This window comes from Pseudorca crassidens, chromosome 6, assembly GCF_039906515.1.
Source record: "Pseudorca crassidens isolate mPseCra1 chromosome 6, mPseCra1.hap1, whole genome shotgun sequence".
Taxonomy (NCBI): domain Eukaryota; kingdom Metazoa; phylum Chordata; class Mammalia; order Artiodactyla; family Delphinidae; genus Pseudorca; species Pseudorca crassidens.
In genome coordinates, this window is record NC_090301.1 from 84,808,716 (window position 1) to 84,824,788 (window position 16,073).

General features: G+C 36.9%; 1 long non-coding RNA gene and 1 pseudogene across 2 annotated transcripts in view; one reads left to right on the forward strand and one right to left on the reverse strand.

Annotated features, from left to right (window-relative positions):
- LOC137225883 (uncharacterized) overlaps nt 1–16,073 on the reverse strand; it is a 193,001-nt gene that overhangs the window by 160,693 nt on the left and 16,235 nt on the right. The window lies entirely within an intron of this gene.
- LOC137225882 (exosome complex component RRP43 pseudogene) lies at nt 3,637–4,542 on the forward strand (annotated as a pseudogene).

The window sequence follows — 16,073 nt, forward strand, 5'->3', positions numbered from 1 at the left end:
AGACCTAGCTCCCGAGGAAGGGAAAGAATATGAGCACCCCCTGGATACTGAGAATCTTTTATTTTCACAGAGCCCATCCACAAGTGACACTTCCTTTCAGTTTATGATGAGGGTTGCAGTTGTGCTCCTGAAATGATCATACTCTTATAAGCATCAAATCAAAAGAAAGAAATACAGGGAGGAGGAAAACACACCTTATTTTTTTAAAAATCCACATACACCTAAAATACATACCTCAAAAAACATAGCTTTCTTCCTAGCTTTTCTTTTTCAAAATTTCAAAGGCAGGACAAATGCCCGTAACAATAGGGAAGAGTTAGAAAAACTACAATATAAATATGTATTTTGTGGTCTTTGCTAAAACCTGCATTTGAAGTTATACTTCATGGTGGCTGCTTTAGAAATGTCAATGCCAGGACAAACTCAAACTTTCCATAATTTGATCTGTTGCCCAAGACTGATGTGGCACTCGTGTAACTGTTTTATTTCTCTTTTAGAAAACTATTGCTGATTGCTTCTACAATTTAAAGAACTCCAAATATGAATGAATATTTAGTACACTTTTGAGTGATCAGTGCAAAAAAATATGCAGGAATTTAAAACAAACAAATGGCCTTTTCCCAACACTGAGAAGAAGCCTCTGGAATTATCCTTAACATATAAACATCAGTAGAAATATCTAGGAAAGTTACTCCTCTTTTTCTCCTTAAGCTGAAGTGAAGATATTCAGTAACCATTTTAAAAATACCAAAGCATGTTGATTGACTTCCTCTACCAATTAAATTTATTAGCTAATTGCTCAGTGTTCCACCCAATTTTTTTCTAGGACATGAGCTTTCAACTAAATCAAGGAACTATTAAAAAGAAAAGTGAAAATATGACAGTAAGTACTTAGTAAGTACTTAATATAGGTCGACTAGCTACAGTTTTATCTAATGTGTGTTCAATAGGTATTTAATGTTTTTTCAAAGTTGCATTTTACATTATTTAATGAAGCTATACCTGGATGACTAAACTGATATTTACCTTGAGATGAAAGTCCAAATTGGACCCACAGTAAAGGTGTGTAAACAGCATCATTGATGCCACATGATCTACAGGAAACACACCTCTCTTCTTTTGCTGCTGTCTGTCATTTTGAGTCTAATTACACAGATTTTCCACAGATTAGTAGTCACACACACACACACACACAATCTTTAGGAAGCTTACAGTCTATTTTAAAGGAATCAATGACTAGAGTGGAAATATTTTCCTCTGTGAATCTACATGTCCTATATAGTTGGAAGTAGATATTTATTCTAGTTTTCAGTTCCCAGAATTGACTTACTTTCCTTGTAGGGGTAAAAATACATGGTTTAGTGGCTTCTGCATGCACACACACACACCACACACACTTCTGTCACTTACAAGAGAGATACTCTCTGGAGCCTGGAATTCTCCCTTCAGCAACGTACATTTAACCTCCATTTAGGTCAATGAGAACTACAGGCAGGTACGAGGGCCTGGGGAGTAGGAATTTTTAGCAGGTAATTGTTACTGAAACAGAGTGTAGAGAGCACCTCACAGAAGAATCAGAGGTGAATTCACCTTAAATCTTTGCTTTGAGCCAAGAATAACCTAAAACCTAAAGTATTCTTTCAAAAAATCTTACTTTATAATACTCAGAACAAAATAAGTTTCCATGAGTCCTCTGTTTCCCATTTCAACCCAGTATACTTTGTATTGTTACATTCAAGAAAAAAATAAATAAATTAACTACTGTAGGCCAGTCAATTTGTTGGAAATTCTCCATTAATCTAGAAAAGTACTTTCTCTCAATACATATGTTCAAAGCACACTCAGATCAAGTGGTTTAAAAAGAACTCTACATTTCTGGATCTCACCTAATTTTGCATTAAAAATGTAATAAATTTGCAAAATCAGGGAGTAAAGAAAAGTCTTACTAAACACTGGTTACAACCAGTAGTTTCCAGAGCTAGTTATGGATAAAATAAACCGAGTAAGGCCCTTTCTGAGGGAATGGTGGGGCATGTCACAAAATAGTAACAAGAATTGCTTAGGTATTTCATTTATCATTTTATTTATTCAGTTATTCAACAATATTTATTGAGTACTTACTGTGTTTCAGGCAATGTACAAGGTGCTAGGGATAGAGTGATGAGCAAAATGATGTCTTCGCTGAGCTTAGATTTTAGCAGGAGAGACAAGTATTAAATAAATATGGCACAAATAGTTGTGGGGGGATGATATTTTGAAATGTTAACTCATATTTTCTATGTAGTTTCATGGGGCTTTTGGACCTTCCTGATTTAATTAACACCTTCTACAATTTCTACCTCTAGGAAAGGATGCCACAACTTAAATAAATAAATAAACCAAATAAGTCTTAGCTTGGTCCTCAGGAAGAAGCAGGAAAATAAAACTCAGGTAATAGAAAATATATGAATTAATGAATTAGGACCACAATTGTACTCTATGCTGAGAGTACATTTCTGGGAGGATCATACTTTGAAAGCTAAGAAAGACCTCCAGCTCCCTGCTTCCTCCTCTATCTGGTCAGGCTGCAAATGAGGAAAGAACAGAAATCCTAGACTGGGTTGGGAATCCAGTGTGGAGAGACCATTGCCCCCTCCAAGTGGAGTCTGAGATGCTGGAAGAGTGCAGGCTGCAAGGTGAGTTGAGGCAGGTGGACCTGAGTTGGTTCAGAGAGCTTTTTGCATCTCATGACAGAATAGTTCCCTTGTGCCAAAAAGATGGCAAAGGGCCCCTCAGAGATTCCTGTATCCCAGTGGACCACGGGCCTAGAAATCTTTTGCTCAGGGATCCAAGAGGTTCTTGGGAAAGAAGGAAGACAGAGAAAGCCGCCAGACCTGAATGAGTTCAGCAGGTAGGACTCAAGATGTCTCTGTGAACTGGGCACTGAAGCCCAGGTCACCAGACAACTCAGAGGTTCTCCTCCTGGCCGTGACCCTGATCCTCAGGGCCCTTGTCTGAAGCCTTGGTTCTGTGTAAGCCCCTTGGGACTTAGATGCAATTCTGCTAAAGATTATTGTTGCCCCACATTCCCTCCCCTCGTGCATCCTTCTCCCCACCCACCTAGAGTCAGCCAATGACACTGGGACATGGGCCTTTTTCTTTTCTTGGGGACCCACCCATTCTAAACTCTCAATGTTTATTTTCCAACTTTCTTCATGCCCCCAGCCCAAGGAATTTTTATCTAATGAGCAAGAGGACATCTTGATTCTTTACTTATTGGGTAGTTTTCCAAATATTTTGCCCATGCCTTCAGTTCTTTTGACTTTCCCCAAAGAGCAGGATCTTGAAACCCGAAAGCTAAGACTTTACTTATTTTCACTTTGCATTTTGATGTGTTATCTCTTCCCTGAATTTTCTGGAAAGGACCAAAGGGTTCAAAGAAAGGGGAAAGTATCAGTTAATTTTTTAACACTTTAACCCTCCTAATTTTTTATATACAGTGTAATAAGCCATGAATAAAATTGCAGAATTAATGGAGAGTTTAAAATACGGTGAAGCAAACTCAGTGTATGAAAGAATTGTAAGGAATGAGAGAAGGAACAGAAAAAGAAAATAAAGAAAGTGTGTATTTTTGTTCAAATATGTGTGTTGGACCCGCGGGTGGAAGATGGCATCTGGGTTCAAAACTGTGGAACCTCTGGAGTATTACAGGAGATTTTTGAAAGTGAACTGCCGTCCTGATGGAAAAGAACTTGGTGAATTGAGAACCACAACTGTCAGTGTAGGTTCAATTGGTACTGCAGATGGTTCTTCTGTAGTGAAGCTGGGAAATACTACAGTAATTTGTGGAATTAAAGTGGAATTTGGAGCACCACCAACAGATGCCCCTGATAAAGGATATGTTGTTCCTAATTTGGATCTATCACCTCTGTGTTCCTGGAGATTTCGGTCTGGACCTCCTGGAGAAGAGGCCCAAGTGGCCAGCCAGTTCATTACAGGTATCATTGAAAATTCAGATAATTCAGAAAGAGGACTTATGTATCTCTCCAGGAAAGCTTGCTTGGGTTCTATACTGTGATCTCATTTGCCTCAACCATGATGGAAACATTTTGGATGCTTGTACCTTTGCTTTGTTAGCAGCTTTAAAAAATGTACAGTGGCCTGAAGTTACTATAAGTGAAGAAACTGCTGTAGCAGAAGTTCATTGAAAGAAGAGAAGTTATTTGAGTATTAGAACTCATCGGTTGCAATTTCCTTTGCTGTGTTTGATGACACTCTGCTTACAGTTGACCCTACTGAAAAGGAGGAACATCTGGCAACTGCAACCTTAACAGTAGTAATGGACGAGGAAGGCAAGCTATGTTGTCTTCACAAACCAGGTGGAAGTGGACTGACTGGAACTAAACTTCAAGACTGTATGAGCCAAGCAGTTATAAGACACAAAGAAGTAAAAAAACTGATGGATGAAGTATTTGAGGGTATGAAACCCAAATAAACAACCACCACGTTTTCAAAACAGATTTGTAAAAGCTGTATTTGTTACACTTTGCACAAACCTTTTATACTAAAATAAATATCAAACTACATTCTTCTGAAAAAAACAAAAAAGTGTGTGTTGGTGAGGTCTGCATGCTTTGATATGACATTGAATAAATAGAATTGGTAGTATACACCATGATGTTATTTGAGATAGATCTTAGTGTTTGAAGAAAGACATGAAAAAAATCATCGAAGTGCTCTGTTGTAACATCAGATTAAATGAAACAATAATAGGTAAATAAACTTCTAAGCACTGAGATTTTAAGATGCACATCAATTTTTCAAATCACTATAAAAAAACCCCTACATTTTAATTGCATTTAGCAAAACTGCTGAATCCCAAAACAGGCACTGTCACTTCTAAAATCTTCTAAAAACTCCCACAGAGAAAAATACCCCACCTGTCCCAATGCTAATCTTCTCCCAGGGACCTCTCTCCCAAACTCACTTAGTGTTTTGGTCACAGGGTATAGATGAAGAGATAGTATGAACAGAGCCAATAATGTTTCACTCATTTTCATTTTATCAAGTTCACTAGTTTTTAAGGTAGCTACAGAAACAGAAGGCCCAACAAGAAAACACCAGAGACTCCTGCTAACTGTCCCTTGATAAACATAACTCATCGAAAATATGTGTGAATAGATGACATTAAAAAAGGCAAAATCTTGACTATTCTTAGCTCACAAATTCTTTGGAAGCTTCTTAAAGGAATAAGCTGGCAATGCTCTCACATTTCAATTTTAAAATGAAAGGAATCTCTGAACTTTCCTTCTTTAGCAACAAACTCCCTTAACCCCTTGCCCCACTCCCATAAAGAAAAAAAAAAAAAAAAAAGAATAGGTTAAGATCCTTAGTATACATACTCCCCTTTTTGCCTAGATCCAGGTATAACCTGGAATCTGGATTTATCCTTCATACCTCATTAGTCAAGTTTAACACTTTTATTTTCCTCTTTAGTTTAGATTGCATTTTCTCACGATTAAAAATGGATAGCTGTGGCTTGGAAATGGGAAACGACACCATCTATGAACTAGAGCAAAGTTGAAGACAACTCTAAATTTTTTGAAAATATTTTTGGTAATTCCATGATCTTTCCTGACAATTGGTTACTCTACCCTCACTGAATCCTGTGGTATAAACTTACACACCCGAAGTTTATGGTACAACAAAGTACAGCTTCAGAGCTATTAGTAGCATTTTTTTTCCTTTTCTTTTTTTAATTGAATGGTCTTTCCAAGCAAGTCTAATTAGCTAACAGTGTTATAGCTCTGGAGTACTGAGTTCATTAAAGATATTCGGAGTACTGGTCCTGCAAAGCTTAGCTGCATGTGGCTATTGGATCACATATCTACTTTTCTGCCATGTAAGAAGAAAACATCTCAGAATATAACTATTAGTTGGCTTTGTGGTGTTGGGTTAGTGTGCCAGTCTGAGGTTAGAGCAGAGATGGGATCCCAAGCCCTGGGCTTTGTATTATATAGTATTGTATTTTTGATGTTGTACTTAAGGGTCAATTACTGTTTCCATTATAAACCCTGTTTTTCAAGGGTTTATAGCTCACCAATTTTCATTTTGGTATGCAAGCTGCATGAATACACAGGTTTTAAAAATAGCTTAAATTGAGCAGTGCCATTTTTAGATATAAAGCAGTAAAATATACTTTTCATTGCTTTCAGTTTGTTTTGGAAGTTTCCAATCTAAAAGTTTATTCTATCTTAAAATGCAAAAATGCGTGTTTTTTTTCATTCATTTTCATAACAACTTTGATGGTAAAAGGAAGCCAGAGTGGATATCAAATGACACTTCAAGGAGGAAAACAATTTAAAAATCTTTTTTGTGTGAAGATTTGTGGGTAGATGTCATTCCAGTCAATGTTCTTAAAAATCAATAAGCTAATCAATCAATATTCCCTGAGCATGAGCACTATTGCATGCCACTGTTGTGACAGGTACTGTGAGAAATGAAACAGCTCCCTGCCCACAATGTGTTTGAAATTCTAGTTAGAGAGAAATACAAAGACAGTAATATTAAGTATCAATAAAACAGCAACATACATGGAAGCATTTAAGTGATAAATCATGTGGCCAAGAATTTAAGAGGCAAAAGCAAAGCAATTCACAGAGTCGTGCAACTTACTGATGCCTTGCAAAAAGAACAAGAAATTCCAATGTATGGTAATTGCCCAGATATGGAAATTTACCCATCTAGGGTCATGCGGTCTTAAAAACTCTTTCCCTGACCATCAGAATTAGAATATCCCTACTTAAGGGCAAAGTTGTTCTCTCTGTTTCCAAATCATAAAAGCAAATTTTCTCTTGCATTAATTTAAACTAAACTTCTTGAAATGGTCCTCTACACAAGCTATTTTCACTGTCACCCTACTCTCACTCCCCAACCTATTCCAGTCTGGTTTCCAGCAGCACTACACAGCTCATACTACTTTTGCCAAAGTTACCAATGACCTCCTGTTGCTGCTGCCAGTGAAGAAGGCTTTGCTTTTCTCTTTCACCTAAATTTATCTCAATTTAGAAGAAGGATACAGTGTTCTATCTTTTGTCTCATAATGACGTTTGTCACTTCTTGTTCTACCCAGCATCCATTCCCCTCCCCTTGCGATGGGCACCTCTCTTTCTCTTTCAGGGACTGCCCCATTGGTGTGGAGTTTTGGTGGGAGATAATGGTTGCTTCCCATCAAGGAAGCTGAAGGGCCAGAACCTCCTTCTCTTTTCCCCAGCTCAGGAAATAGTGCTGTAGGCAGGACTCAGCCAACTACACACTTTCTCCTGGGACTTTAATGCCTGATCAAGTCAGGGTGTAGGGATGGTTAGACATCATATTCATGTACTGGCAGTGACAGAAGACCCCACAATTCTTGCTGCATCACACTTGTTATAGTTCATTCTATGCAGCTCCCCGGATCTCATTTTGTTTTCCAAAACTAGTTCTCCATTTTCTCTTCATTTCTGTTATCTCCAGATAGTCTTCAAGTAAATTTAAATTTTGCTTAAAATAGAAAGTCAGCCTCTGCTGCTTATAAACAGAATGTTAATAGATATAATTTCCAATGTTTGGCTCTTCTTTATAGCTTTTGCAGATTCATTTTCCACTGTCTATTCTTTATATGTTGCAATTCTTCCAGACACTTTGTAATGTCCCTTCTCATTTCACCCTCTGTTACCTACATGGGTTATTTTAACTACTCCCCTGACTTCAACTATTACCCACATGCTAATGACTTCTAAATCTAGCTAGTCATTCCAAATCTCTCCTCTGACCCTCATATTTCTTTATTTATGCCATTTGTTTTTTCATTTATTCTATAAATAACTTCTACTATGAGGCATATATATGATAGACAATGGAGAAACAAAGCAATATAGTTTTCCATTTAATGATGGTTAGTCTAGTGGATTCCATAATCTTGTGAAATGCATAATTCCATAAACTTTAACCTAATGGATGTCATAGTCTAGTGGATTCCATAGATGCTATGTAATATTCAACAACTCCACTTGGATATCTCAAAAATAGTGAATTCATCATCTTTCCCTGACATCTGTACTCAAATATTTCTCCTACCGGGATCCCTATTTCAATGAAAGTACTCAACTGCTTATACCAGGAACCTGAGCATTACACTAATTTTTCCTCTTCACTCCGTCCCCACCTCTGCACCAATTATTAAAGCTTGTTCATTCAGCGGTCTCAATATCTCTAGAATGTGACCACTGTCTGTCATCACTTTTGCTGCTGCCTTATCTATATAGGCCTCCATTCCCTTTTTCTAGGATCAACACAACACTAGTCTTGGTTTTTATGTCCAAACTGCAGCCAGAGTGAACTTGACAAAATTCAAGCCTATTTGTGATGATATTCTAGTTAAAACCCTTTGAAGACTCCATAATAATCTCAAAATAAAATGTAAGCTCTTTTCAAATCCCTTCCTTGTTACATTTCCAACCCCTCACGCATTGGCCTACAAACTTCTCACACTAGCTACTGAAATTCTCTCACATCAGCAAATGGATTGTGCTCTCTCTCTCAACTCTCCTTCTACTCAGCATATCTTCCCAGTTTCATATGAATTCCAACCAGGTCAGCTCCACTCATTGCTTAGGTAATTTATCTCTCCCTCTGAAGGCTTACTCTTCCTAAAAGACTGGGTTATGCCCATTTTTACAAATTCTTAAAACATCTTGTTTTCTCCACATCCTAACATTCATTACTCTGTATCATTAATTACCATGTTTTATGGGTAGATTTCACTAGAATGCAAGGCATTTGAAGGTAGAAATCATATCTCTTTCTACATTGTTTTACCCATAGCACACAGCAGATGATCCATAAGCATTAGCTAAACAAATGAATCTTAACGTTGCATTATCAAAAACTCAATATCAAACTGTACAAAGATATTTTGTTTTTGTCCAAGCTTTAAATACACTGGATTGATCTGACCATTGACAGAGTTATCTATCTGAAAAGTAGCGTACTTATGTTTATATGCTGTGATCTGTTGCATCAGTTACAGATGATGAAACAACAACGGGTTCCAGATGTGTCCTCCAATCATACCTCAGCTGTACCACGCAACACATTAACAATACTTTATTTGCTTTGACATTAGTATGCTTCTGAAAATATTTTAGAATCCACTAGGATTGGCTACTTAAGGATTACAGAAATCCAGGACCCCAGATATGTAATTACATCCCTCATAAGGATCCTAAGAACCTATATTTTTTCCATTCCCACTTCCTTATCCTTTTCTTTCTTAACCTTCTTCAAAGGTAACGAAAAGTGGTCCTGAGAAGAGATCTAGGGTGAGAGAATGTTCTCCCTCAGGTATACATAAAAGATCATTAAGATCTGAAGCTATCTGAGCCCTAAAGCATAAATCTAAAAGATTTATTCTGAGCTGGAGAAGAAGAATTGGAAGAGAAATAGTATTGAGTACCTAGTATGTGCCAGGTGCACTGAACTCATATGAGGTAGGTGGATAGACATACAGCCTCAACACGTTATAGACCAACACTGTGATACATGAGGATACTTGAGGGTTCCTGAGACCTTTTCAGGGATTCTACAGAATCAAAACTATTTGCACAATATTTTTTGCCTTTTTAACCCTCATTCTCCCATGTCTATAAAGTGAAGTTTTCCAATGGCTACACACTATTTGATATGACAACAAACTGAATGAAGAAGCAAATATGAGAACCCAGACATTAAAGAGATTTGCTAAAATATAAAACAGTGCCACTCTTCTCACTAAATATTTTTGTTTTGGAAAAAGTCGTTACTTTTTCCGAAAAACAGTTTAATGAAATGGTTTGGTTGTTTTTTAAAATAAATTAATAAATACATGTTTTTAAATGTCAGCTTAAATTTCTATTAGGGTAAAAACTGAGAGATACAACACCCTATTACTGAATGCCCTCAATAATTTTTTAGTAAAACAAGGTTATTGAGACCAAAAAGCTTGAGAATTGCTGGCATAGACAGTGGAATAATCATAAGAGAAGGCATCTAGCCATCAATGATACCACAATGAACAGCACTGCAGCTGAAACAAATCCAAGTGTGGGTGATGACCAGTTTTGACTTAGTGCCCCATTTGGCCATCTCTCAGCCAGTCTTCCAGGACTGCAGTGCTAGGATAAAGACAGAATCATAACCAGTACAGCCATGTAAATGTAAGCAGTAAGCTTTCAGTAAGTGGTTGAGGACATTCCTTGTAGGACTACATTGCCCATTCTCTTGGATCATCAATTCAAAACGCATTGTTATTTGATGTTATGGAAGTCCACTTTATTGGACATAGCTCTACTGTGCATTAAATTTTGTTTGAAGTATGCGTAAATTAAAGAAAATCTTTGCGTACTTATCTTTCTCCATTGTGTTTGTAGGTGTGCTGTTTCAGCTAACTCTCAACACTTACTTGGGTATCATGGCAAGAAGGTGTGCAATCAATGTTTGTAAGCTAATCAACTGATTAATTCTTGCCTAAATCCGGAAGAAAGCATCACTTCATTCTTGGTGGACTAGCCTATCAACCACGTAGCAACTTACTTCTATGAGTAGAAGTATTCAACTATGCTCTTACTCAATGTAACCGTCCCATATTCTGAAGGAGTGAATACAAGGTCAATGCAAGTGTCCCCACTGCCTTGGGAGAAGATTTCAGGGTTTCTTTTTTTTTTTTTTTTTTGCGGGCTTCTCACTGTTGTGGCCTCTCCCGTTGTGGAGCACAGGCTCCAGATGCGCAGGCTCAGTGGCCATGGCTCACGGACCCAGCCACTCCGCGGCATGTGGGATCTTCCCGGACCGGAGCACGAACCCGCGTCCCCTGCATCGGCAGGCGGACTCCCAACCGCTGCGCCACCAGGGAAGTCCAGGGTTTCTATTTTTAATAGACTTTTCCTAAGAGTAGCAAAGCCACCATGAAAAGAACAGTTAATGAAACTTGTTTTCTTCATTACCAAACTTAATATAAATACTTCCACATGAATGTTCTTTTCTCTTTTTTAAGTTATTCATGAAGTCTATCTTTGCTAGAGTTGCGGGGGGGGGGGTGATATACAAGAATAATCTCAGAAATTATTGCAACAGGAGAGAAGTAATATAATATTTTAAACCCCAACTAATATAAGGAACAATTCATAATCCCCCCAAATCACAATACAATAAAATTAAGAATGAAGGTTAATCCTTAATTTGACCTACATTAAATAATTATCATGTAGAGGTAAAATCAGATCATTTCAAGGTCTCCAGAAGACTTCAGTTTAAGTAAATGAGATCTTAGATTTTACATTCTGACATCACTTGCTTTTATTTTTCCCTCTGGTACAAACTCGCATCAGGATCCTTTTCCTGTGCAATTAGCAAGATAACTGTCTTACCTAACTGACAATGCCCCTTTTCATTTTGGGGTCTGCAAGCATTTGCCACTTACACTCAGATCATGTTTTTGTGATAGGCCACAGAGCAACTTTCTTTAAAGCTATCAAAGCCTTCCTCATTATCCTTTATGGGCTGTGCAGAAAACATCTCAACTACTAGACATTTAACTGGAGTGCAGTAGAATGGGTTTGCTGGCCCTCTCCAGTTCCTTGGGTAAAAGCTCTGTTCATAATCAGTGTCTGGTTTTTTAAATCACCCTCAAGAGGTTCCTTCCGGTCCACTTCAGTTCCCTTTTTAGTGTCCCACTGATTTTCCAGACTTTAGGAACGTGTCCTTAACCGCCCGCTTTTTCAATGGCTCTCTCCACTGAATGCTAAAGGAACACTTTGATACTGCAGACATTGAGAAAGGAATATCTTGAGAACTAACACACCATTTATAACAGTACAGTTTACAATAGCATTTCCTACAGAAAGAAGGTGCCTTCTCAGAAAGAGAAGGATGATTTTTGTACCCCATTTAGTTTCAAAACTACAAGCAACACCCTTGTTTCTTGTCAATAAAAAGGAAGATAGAGTAGAGTAGCAATCACAATACATAAAAGATATTATTTGTCCCCAGAGTGCATACCAAACTGTAACTCACTCAAAGAGCTTGCATGAATTATGAATGGCAGGAAGGCGCAGAGAGGAACTTAGCACAGACCCACCCCACACTGCTGTTACACGAATATTTTATAGGCAGAGAAGCCACATGAACTATGTGATGAGATGGCAAAGGTATATATTTTATGTTTAATTCCCATCCTGCTCTAAATCTCATTTTAAATAATATAGGGACACTACAGAAGCCGTGCATCTGAAAATATAATATTGATTAAATTTTAATAGCAAATAAGCTAATCAGGATAAAATCTGAAAAACCTCATGGGAATGGTGGGATTTTCAAAAAGATGTCCCCGTGGCCCCCAAATAATAACAAAAACAAAAGCAAATGAAGAACAGAATACACTGCGTTTTAAACTGTACACAGAAGTGGAAGACAGAAATATAAGGAAACTTGGGCATTTATGTAGCATTTGGAAAGGTAATGGTGGGCACTAAAGGACTCTGCTTTGACCTGAAAGTCAGGGGCAAAGCCATTATTGTTTCTGTTGCCTAGATAAAGGGTATTCATGTTGTAATGTAACGTATCGGTATATTGTCCAGTTCTTTTTTAGACTCTGTAATAAAAAATTGTAGTCATTTTCCAAAGAAAAGTCATAGAATGATCAGATCACAGCTCTATAAATAAAAATATGCCAGAGACTTTCAGTCTTGTCTCAGAATACAGTATTCATGTGTCCTATTTTCTTATTTTTTCCCTCTAGCATTTTCCTTGAGGTTTTTTTGAACTAAATAATCAGGAGGAATTGGGAGGGGAAAGGGGGAAAGAAACCTTTTCCTTCTGCAGAAAAAAATGGTTGTATAGAAGAGTTTTTTACATACACACGCGCACATACACACACTTACACGAACCTCAAAAAGGAAATAGTTGAGCTGAAACAGAATCATTATCATGAAGTCTGTGTTAGGAAAAAGAGGAAAAAATATAAGGGCGAAGACTCATCTGAATGATCCTAGTTAAGGGCCTTACCAAGGAGACAGCTTAAGTTATCTTTGAAAACTGGTGAGTCGCCCTGCTTGGCTAAGTATGAATTGAATGTTCCCAAAGTAACATTTCACAAATAGGGATACCCTTCCATTTCACACTGCTCTTTCTCGAAATAGCAACACCATTTAGCAATATTTCATATCAAGACAATTGCACTGTAGAATTATTATAGTCTTAGTGCTTCATTAAAATTAAAAAAAGTTAAATCCCTGTTTTGTTGAACACAAGAAATGAATAGTAAATATTGATTTAGAGTGAATGCAAACATTTCCCTAGGAGTGGATAATTACTGCCTTTCTATGCAAAACACTTATATTTGAAGAAGCACTTCACTTACTTTGCCATGCGGTATACATTCTTTAGTACATTTTAAATTATACGTTGTCCTGGACAATGTCTGCTCTATAATTTCTTGTGTCTCTACACCAGAGTCAGTATGTAATTTTAAACTACCAAGTTTCTGCCAACTAGGAGAATAGGCTTAACTCTCTTTGCTGGGTTCACAAATACACAAGGAGATCTGGAAAGACACCGGACTGATGATCTCAGACCTGGAGAGTTTGGTCTCTTTTTTCAGGCCAACAGAAATGCCACTAGTAACTGGCCACAGACTTACAAAGCAGAGACTAAATGGAATATAGAATTCATGTACCTAAGCCAGTTTATAGCCCATCTAAAAGATATGAATTAAATAATTAACATTAGAAATTTTTGATGAATGACTAGTGGTTTGGATACTTCTTATAGAAAGGACTAGTTAAATAAGGGACCATTATACTTTAGAATATATCTCTTGTCAAAATTTTTTATTATTGTAGTTTTATCCCTCTGCCAAGATATTTGCAGCATAGCTTTATTTAAATTATGTAAAGGAATTCATTTTAACCATTTCAATGTCACCTATGTAGATGGTGATTTAATTCAGCAGTTATGTTAGAATACTTTTAATTGTACAGAATATACAAAGCTTATATTTGTATAAAAATATTAAATAGTACAAAGTTATAAAAGATCATGTATATCATGGTATTCATCATTTTTACCTGTAAATTTGCCATTCACTAAAGTAATAAAAATACTTGCAAAATCATCTCATATTAAAGTACCCATCATTCTATTCTGTTTCTATGAAATTGGCTTTTTTTTTTTTAAGATTCTACATGTAAGTGATAACATATAGTATTTGTCTTTCTCTGTCTGTCTTATTTCACTTAGAATAATGCTCTCAGAATGGTTGCCAGGAGTTGGGGGGCAGGGAAAAGGGGGAGATGTAGGTAAAAGTGTACAAACTTTCAGTTAGAAGAAGAATAAGTTCTGAGGATCTAAGAAACAGCATGGTGACTATAGTTAGTAATACAGTATTGTATACTTAAAAGTTGCCGGGAGTAGATTTAAGCATTCTCATTACACATACACAAAAAAAGTAACTATGTAAAGGAATGGATGTATTAATTATCTTGATCTTGGTAATCATTCTACAGTGTATAGCAAATCCTCACTTTGTACACCGTTAATACAGACAATTTTATGTCAGTCAGTCCTCAATAAATTTGGAGAAAATTATAAATAAATAAATATGTACATAAATAAAAATTTAAAAGATTAAAGTATATGAAGAAATGAAAACAAAAAAATGCTAAATTTGGAGTAAAGCTACTCAGTGGGAGATAAATGAGATGAGACCAAGGGATTGTTTATGTGCACAGACTGGTTACGTGTCCTGCTTCCATAGAATCTTCACATTCATGTATTGTGAAATTTAGTCTCATTTGTTCTCTCTGGTTTCAAACTGCATACAGCCTCCTACCTTTTGGATATATTAAAGATTACAACATAGGAAAAATGAACTCTAAGAGGAACAAAACAGTTTCAGTGGTTATACCAACTATGAGTGTACTTGAAGAAGATTCATCAAAGTTTCAACCTTTTGCATGTCATGTAGTGTCTTGTGGCATCCACTGTGCTCTCTTCTGTTTATACCCCCTCCCATTATTGGCTTATTTTAGGCAAACTTGTCTGAACACAGGAACTGCCTGGGGAATTCATTAAAAATGATTCTCAAGACCTTATTCCAGAGAGTCTGACCCAATGAGTCTGGAACAGGGCCCAGGAAACTTTTTTTTTTTAATGCTCCAGATAATTTTATGATTAAGTTTGGCAAACATAGTTCTAGACCTTCATCTAACCCGTCCTCTAAACTCAATTTTATTTTTAATCAGTGTGGGCAATATTTTCACTAGCTGTACTTGAGGAGGAAAGGGGGAAGCCTACTCTCCAGCCTGCTCAGTGAGAAATATCCTCACTGTTCCTATTTCAGTGTAAAAGGAAAGCACAACTAGGATTGACTTTAAGTCATACCAAAGTAAAACTAATTAATACCAGCCCTATTTCTTGATGGAGGTTTTGATAGAGGTGTGTTCTAAGGAACAGGGAGGTCTGAGTTACTCAAGTGCAGATTGAAAAGGATGTGGGCACAATAAATTGACAAAGAACTGAGAGGGCTGGATGGAGAGAAAACTGATAAATTACCTAGGTCACAAATGAGACTGAGCTCTGTTCCTTGGAAATATACTAGATCTAATAGTTGTCTGAGAACACACTTAATCTGCAAAAGACTATGAGGATTGTACTGATGTTAATTTTTTAAAAAAATGCAAATGACAACTTAATACTTCAGCAGAAATTATGAATAGAGACATAATTCACTAGCACATAGTAAAAAGCTTAAATGCCAGATTTGATCACAACCATGTGAGTCAAATCCAACTTCGATTGTGTCTCTGCAAGTGGTATCAAGAGATGTTTTGGAAGAGAATGGAGTAGATATCCGAGATGACAATACTAAGGTAAACAGCGTTGATGAACATCAGAGGTACTGTAACAGTACACAGTCAAATTTTAAAAATCATAAAGACAATAAATGGGTATGATAATGTGTTTGACCTTGTCCATTATGCCCCTCCATATTCCATCACTCTAACCAGTGAATTGTGTAG